This window comes from Oncorhynchus clarkii, chromosome 3 (genome assembly GCF_045791955.1).
Source record: "Oncorhynchus clarkii lewisi isolate Uvic-CL-2024 chromosome 3, UVic_Ocla_1.0, whole genome shotgun sequence".
Lineage (NCBI taxonomy): Eukaryota > Metazoa > Chordata > Actinopteri > Salmoniformes > Salmonidae > Oncorhynchus > Oncorhynchus clarkii.
Genome location: NC_092149.1, coordinates 21,645,185 through 21,651,941, shown reverse-complemented (window position 1 = coordinate 21,651,941; position 6,757 = coordinate 21,645,185).

The following is a 6,757-nucleotide window of genomic DNA, read 5'->3' as shown; positions in this document are numbered from 1 at the left end:
GTCTGCGGGAATCATTTCCTGTGTTCTTGAAAAGGTAAAGATGTCTTACCGTCTTGAAAGTATATGGTGAAAGTGTTTTGATATTTATTTTAAAAAATTATGGTAGTGGTAGCACTTGTAGGAATCAACTATAATTGAAAAAACATACAAACACAACCAAAACTGGATTTGGGGAAATAGCCTATGGGAACTTTGAAAGAAAATACAGCCTACTCACAAACAAATACGTTCCTTTTCAGAGCTTAAAAAATACTGGCAAAGCCAGGGTTGCGTTCAGTACAATGGAACCTGTGGAGGCTGCTGGGGGGAGGACGACTCATAATAATGGCTGGAAAGGAGTCATTGGAATGGTTTTAAACACATCAAACACATGGTTTCCTCCCCTCAGCAGCATCAACTGGATAGAATTGTGTGCAACATTGAATTCAACATAAACAGTGGTGTACTGAATGACCAAAACGCTGTGCTTATGCTGGTTCAGAGGGAATTTACCGTATGGTGCACTACATGAGTTTTGCGATTTCAGATGGTCACACCCATATTTATCATCCCAAAACTTGCCACACCCACCAAATGGGAGCAAACGTACCTCAAAGACTGTTGAAGAACGGTGCTCACCATTTTGGGGAACCGTCACGCAACATAGAAAACGTTGAAGCAAAGTGAACGCACCTCAGGTAAAATTGCCAAGTGCCACTCTCTGGACAAAACCATTGCTACAACAAGCAGGGGTGCACATAACCAACAAAGTAGTTGAAGTCCCCATTGCAAACCTAAGGGCATTAGAAACATCTCAAAGAAGACTATCATCATCATAATACTATTCACAGACCATTCTCAATTAAACCAGTATACATTTTCAATAAACAAAGTAATCAATTGACAAAATGACAGAATCCACTGGAAAGGGGGTGCACGCTTCTCGAGCATCCACGGGATACAGTCTACATGCACAGATCTGCTTGTATATAACCTCAAATATAACGAGCGAAGCTTCCAGAAGCAGCAACGATCAAACACAATGGAAGCACTCAAAATGCACAAACAAACAAAATACATTAAGTCGAATGACACAGAAGGCTTGGGCCCTTGTTAGCAATTTCATAGTCAAACATGTTTAAAATCAGTAACAAGGTTTGGAAACATGATTATTTAGCAGACAGTGAACAAGGGAGAGCAAGGCTTACATTTCAGCGGCAATGTGAGACAGGCCGCCATCACAGTGTTCTCGGCCAACTTTGCCCAACATGCTGCATTTGCTTTGTTAGACATACATAGAAAACAAACTGCCACACAGGGATCCAATGGTCCACATTTGTATTAGTATTGTATTTGATCTCAGGGGAGATGGGAATGGTTAGCGAGGCTTTTGGATCAGCTTGATTGATCAGTGAAAACCTGGATGTGGTGTCTGGTGTCCCTGACTCCTCCAGTAAGCCTACTATATGCCCTCTCCTGGCTCCCCATCTGAAATCCATACAGGTCTGAGAGAGCCAATGCTGCATCATGAGGTATCCAAAGTGATAATGACCGTTTAATAGGAGTAGTTACTGTTCTACCATGAAGCAGTTTTCCACACCAAATTGTTTTAGAATGAAATAGTTTGTATTTCAGTATTATGGTTTGTAATGAAGGACAAATATCCATTTAAACAACAACATGTTCTATTGACATATTCACCTATCTATTGTTTCTTACCAGGCAAGTTAGTTTAGAACAAATTCTTATTTTCAATGACGGCCTAGGAACAGTCGGTTAACTGCCTTGTTCAGGGGCAGAACGACAGATTTTTAGCTTGTCAGCTCGGGAATTCGATCGTGCAACCTTTCGGTTACAAGTCCAACACGCAAATTGAAAACAAACGGAGCTATTGATCACACAGTGGCAAGCTAAAGCAAAGGCACAGAGATAATGCATGACTGCAGGTTTTTATATTTTTGGAGTTAATAGCCGCGTGATTGGACAAATTAGTGTGCTCACTGATCAAATATGAGAGGAGACATGTTAAACAAGCCATTGTCTCTCAGGAAGGGACCGTTCTGAACTTGACTAATGAACCAAAACAAAGCTAGGCCTATGTAGTATCATCCTTCTGTCTGGTGGTTACACATACTTCATATTTTCAGAGATCTGGATGAACTGGGCATATGGTTCTCTTCTCAAGCCTCAGTGACTGTGTCTAACAATATTCTGCTGTGTCAGTTGATTAATGTGCCTTCAGAAAGTATTCACAGCCCTGGACTTTTTCCACATGTTGCTGTGTTACAGCCAGAAATGGATTAAACTGATCTTTCTGTCACACATCTACACACAATACCTCATAATGACAAAGTGAAAACATGTATCTAGAAATGTTAGCACATTTATTGGAAATTAAATACAGAAATATCTCATTTACGTAAGAAGTCACAGCCCTGAGTCAATAAATCTTAGGATCACCTTTGGCAGCGATTTCAGCTGTGAGTCTTTCTGGGTTAGTCTCTAAGAGCTTTGCACATCTGGAAACATTCTAGGTCACCTGTATTACACACACAGAGACATTTACAAAGCTCTCCCTCAATTCTATCCTCCTGATTCCTGCTTACAAGCTAAAATAAAAGCAGGAAGCACCAGTGACTCGGTCTATAAAAAAGTGGTCAGATGAAGCAGATGCTAAACTACAGGACTGTTTTGATATCACAGACCGGGATTGTTCCGATGGCATTGAGGAGTCACTGGCTTTATCAACAAGTGCATCGAGGACGTCGTCCCCACAGTGACTGTACGTACATACCCCAACCAGAAACCATGGATTTACAGGCAACATTCGGACTGAGCTAAAGGGTAGAGCTGCCACTTTCAAGGTGCGGGACTCTAACCCGGAAGCTTACAATAAATCCTGCTATGACCTGCGACGAACCATCAAACAGGCAAAGAGTCAATACAGGGCTAAGATTGAATCATACAACACCGGGTCCGACGCTCGTCTTATGTGGCATGGCTTGCAAACTATTACAGACTACAATGGGAAGCAAAGCCGTGTGCTGCCCAGTGACACGATCCTACCAGATGAGCTAAATCACCTCTATGCTCGCTTCGAGGCAAGCAACACTGAGGCATGCATGAGAGCATCAGCTGTTCCGAACGACAATGTGATCACGCTCTCTGTAGCCGACGTGAGTAAGAACTTTAAACAGGTCAACATAAATAAGGCTGCGGGGCCAGACTAATTACCAGGACGTGTGCTCCAGGCATGTGCTGACCAACTGGCAGTTGTCTTCACTGACATTTTCAACATGTCCCTGATTGAGTCTGTAATACCAACATGTTTCAAGCAGACCACCATAGTCCCTGTGCCGAAGAACACTAAGGCAACCTGCCTAAATGACTACCGACCCGTAGCACTCACGTCCGTAGTGTTTTGAAAGGTTGGTAATGGCTCACATCAACACCATTATCCCAGAAACCCTAGACCTACACCAATTTGCAAACCGCCCAAACAGATCCACAGATGATGCAATCTCTATTGCACTCCACACGGCCCTTTCCCACCTGGACAAAAGGAACACCTATGTGAGAATGCTATTCATTGACTACAGCTCAGCGTTCAACACCATAGTACCCTTAAAGCTCAGAATAACAACTTATCCCTCAACATAACCAAGACAAAGGAGATGATTGTGGACTACAGGAAAAGGAAGACCGAGCACGCCCCCATTCACATCGACGGGGCTGTAGTGGAGCAGATTGAGAGCTTAAAGTTCCTTGGTGTCCACATCAACAACAAACTAGAATGGTCCAAACACACCGAGACAGTTGTGAAGAGGGCACAACAGAGCCTATTTCCCCTCAGGAAACTAAAAAGATTTTGCATGGGTCCTCAGACCCTCAATAGGTTCTACAGCTACAACATCAAGAGCATCCTGACTGGTTGCATCACTGCCTGGTACGGCAATGGCTTGGCCTCTGACCGCAAGGCACTACAGAGGGTAGTGCGTACGGCCCAGTGCATCACTGGCGCTAAGCTGCAAGCCATCTAGGAATTCTACACCAGGCGGTGTCAGAGGAAGGCACTAAAAATTGTCAAAGACCCCAGCCGCCCCAGTCATAGACTGTTCTCTCTACTACCGCATGGCAAGAGGTACCAGAGTGCCAAGTCTAGGACAAAAAGGCTTCTCAACAGTTTTTACCCCCAAGTCATAAGACTCCTGAACAGGTAATTAAATGGCCACCCGGACTATTTACATTGTGTGCCCCACCCCCAACACCTCTTTTACGCTGATGCTACTCTCTGTTTTTCATATATGCATAGTTACTTTAACTATACATTCATGTACATACTACCTCAATTGGGCCGACCAACTGGTGCTCCCGCACATTGGCTAACCGGGCTATCTGCATTGTGTCCCACCACCCACCATCCGCCAACCCCTCTTTTATGCTACAGCTACTCTCTGTTCATCATATATGCATAGTCACTTTAACCATATCTACATGTACATACTACCTCAATCAGCCTGACTAACCAATGTCTGTTTGTAGCTTCGCTACTTTTATAGCCTCGCTACTGTATATAGCCTGTCTTTTTACTGTTGTTTTATTTCTTTACTTACCTATTGTTCACCTAATACCTGTCATGACGTTGGCCTGGGGGTAGGTTTATGACAGTCATAAATACCTCTTCCCCCCCTTTTTCCTCTCTCTACCCTACTGATGTTACATTTGCAAACACCTTGGTTAACATAGAGATTCTGGGAACATCAGAAGGTGGGGGGAAATTAACTATATTCTGTTAATCCGACCAATTGAACATATGCGGTGGTACTTAATGAATATGATGTCAGTTCGGTTGTCATCTGAGACATTCTCATCAATGATAAGATGACAGTGGAAAGTCTACACATCAGAGTTATCGGATTCACATGGAATTGTTGTTCAATTTAAATGTTTGAATATGAAATTATTTGTGATGGGATGAAATGTGTTTTTTGCTTCTAAAATGTGAGATTTGGGTTTTCATAAGGTAGGGCTCTGCTCAATCGGTGGCCCGCCCCTGTGACGGGACATGGGCTATAAAACTTTTCAAACACGGCTTCCTCTCCCTTCCTATATAAAGCCTTGACGACAATATAACCTCTTGCTCCGAGGATGTGAGGACGACGGTCCGATGTCAGAATGGTTCAGATAATAACTACAGAACGAAGCCACATCAGCGTGAGCTTTGGTTGCGAATGGTATGATCTTTGAACTCTTATTAACTACAGAAGTGATACCTCCTAGCCGTTGAGTTAGCAACAGCAGCTGTAAACGAGGGCTAGGAAGGAACAGACAGAGTATCCCGTATATCACACAACTACGTTACTACAACGTATCCAATTGACAACCAGAGACATTCTTCAAAGGACAAAGGACTCGGTTTGGCAACACAGCCTTCCATCTACCACCAACCGACTGAAGCGCAGCTCAGAGTAAATATTTATTGCATTTTCCTTTTCCAAATGGGCGGTAATTTAGAATGCATAAGATACTGTATTTATGATAGCACAGCATCACCCTTTGTTCCTCAGTCTTCCCGCTATTTCACTCAAACCCAGCCCCTTTTCTTTTGTGTAACAAGCTGTCATATCTGCTCCGCCCGCTAGGGACATTTTCCTTTATGAAGTAATTTGTAATCAAATTATGATTAATTATGTGTACAGTGCATTGCGAAAGTATTCGGCCCCCTTGAACTTTGCGAACTTTTGCCACATTTCAGGCTTCAAACATAAAGATATAAAACTGTATTTTTTTGTGAAGAATCAACAACAAGTGGGACACAATCATAAAGTGGAACGACATTTATTGGATATTTCAAACTTTTTTAATAAATCAAAAACTGAAAAATTGGGCGTGCAAAATTATTCAGCCCCCTTAAGTTAATACTTTGTAGCGCCACCTTTTGCTGCGATTACAGCTGTAAGTCGCTTGGGGTATGTCTCTATCAGTTTTGCACATCGAGAGACTGACATTTTTTCCCATTCCTCCTTGCAAAACAGCTCGAGCTCAGTGAGGTTGGATGGAGAGCAGATTTTCTTCCAGAATGGTCCTGTATTTGGCTCCATCCATCTTCCCTGTCCCTGCTGAAGAAAAGCAGGCCCAAACCATGATGCTGCCACCACCATGTTTGACAGTGGGGATGGTGTGTTCAGGGTGATGAGCTGTGCTGCTTTTACGCCAAACATAACGTTTTGCATTGTTGGCAAAAAGTTCAATTTTGGTTTCATCTGACCAGAGCACCTTCTTCCACATGTTTGGTGTGTCTCCCAGGTGGCTTGTGGCAAACTTTAAGCGAAACTTTTTATGGATATCTTTAAGAAATGGCTTTCTTCTTGCCACTCTTCCATAAAGGCCAGATTTGTGCAATATACGACTGATTGTTGTCCTATGGACAGAGTCTCCCACCTCAGCTGTAGATCTCTGCAGTTCATCCAGAGTGATCATGGGCCTCTTGGCTGCATCTCTGATCAGTCTTCTCCTTGTATGAGCTGAAAGTTTAGAGGGACGGCCAGGTCTTGGTAGATTTGCAGTGGTCTGATACTCCTTCCATTTCAATATTATCGCTTGCACAGTGCTCCTTGGGATGTTTAAAGCTTGGGAAATCTTTTTGTATCCAAATCCGGCTTTAAACTTCTTCACAACAGTATCTCGGACCTGCCTGGTGTGTTCCTTGTTCTTCATGAGGCTCTCTGCGTTTTTAACGGACCTCTGAGACTATCACAGTGCAGGTGCATTTATACGG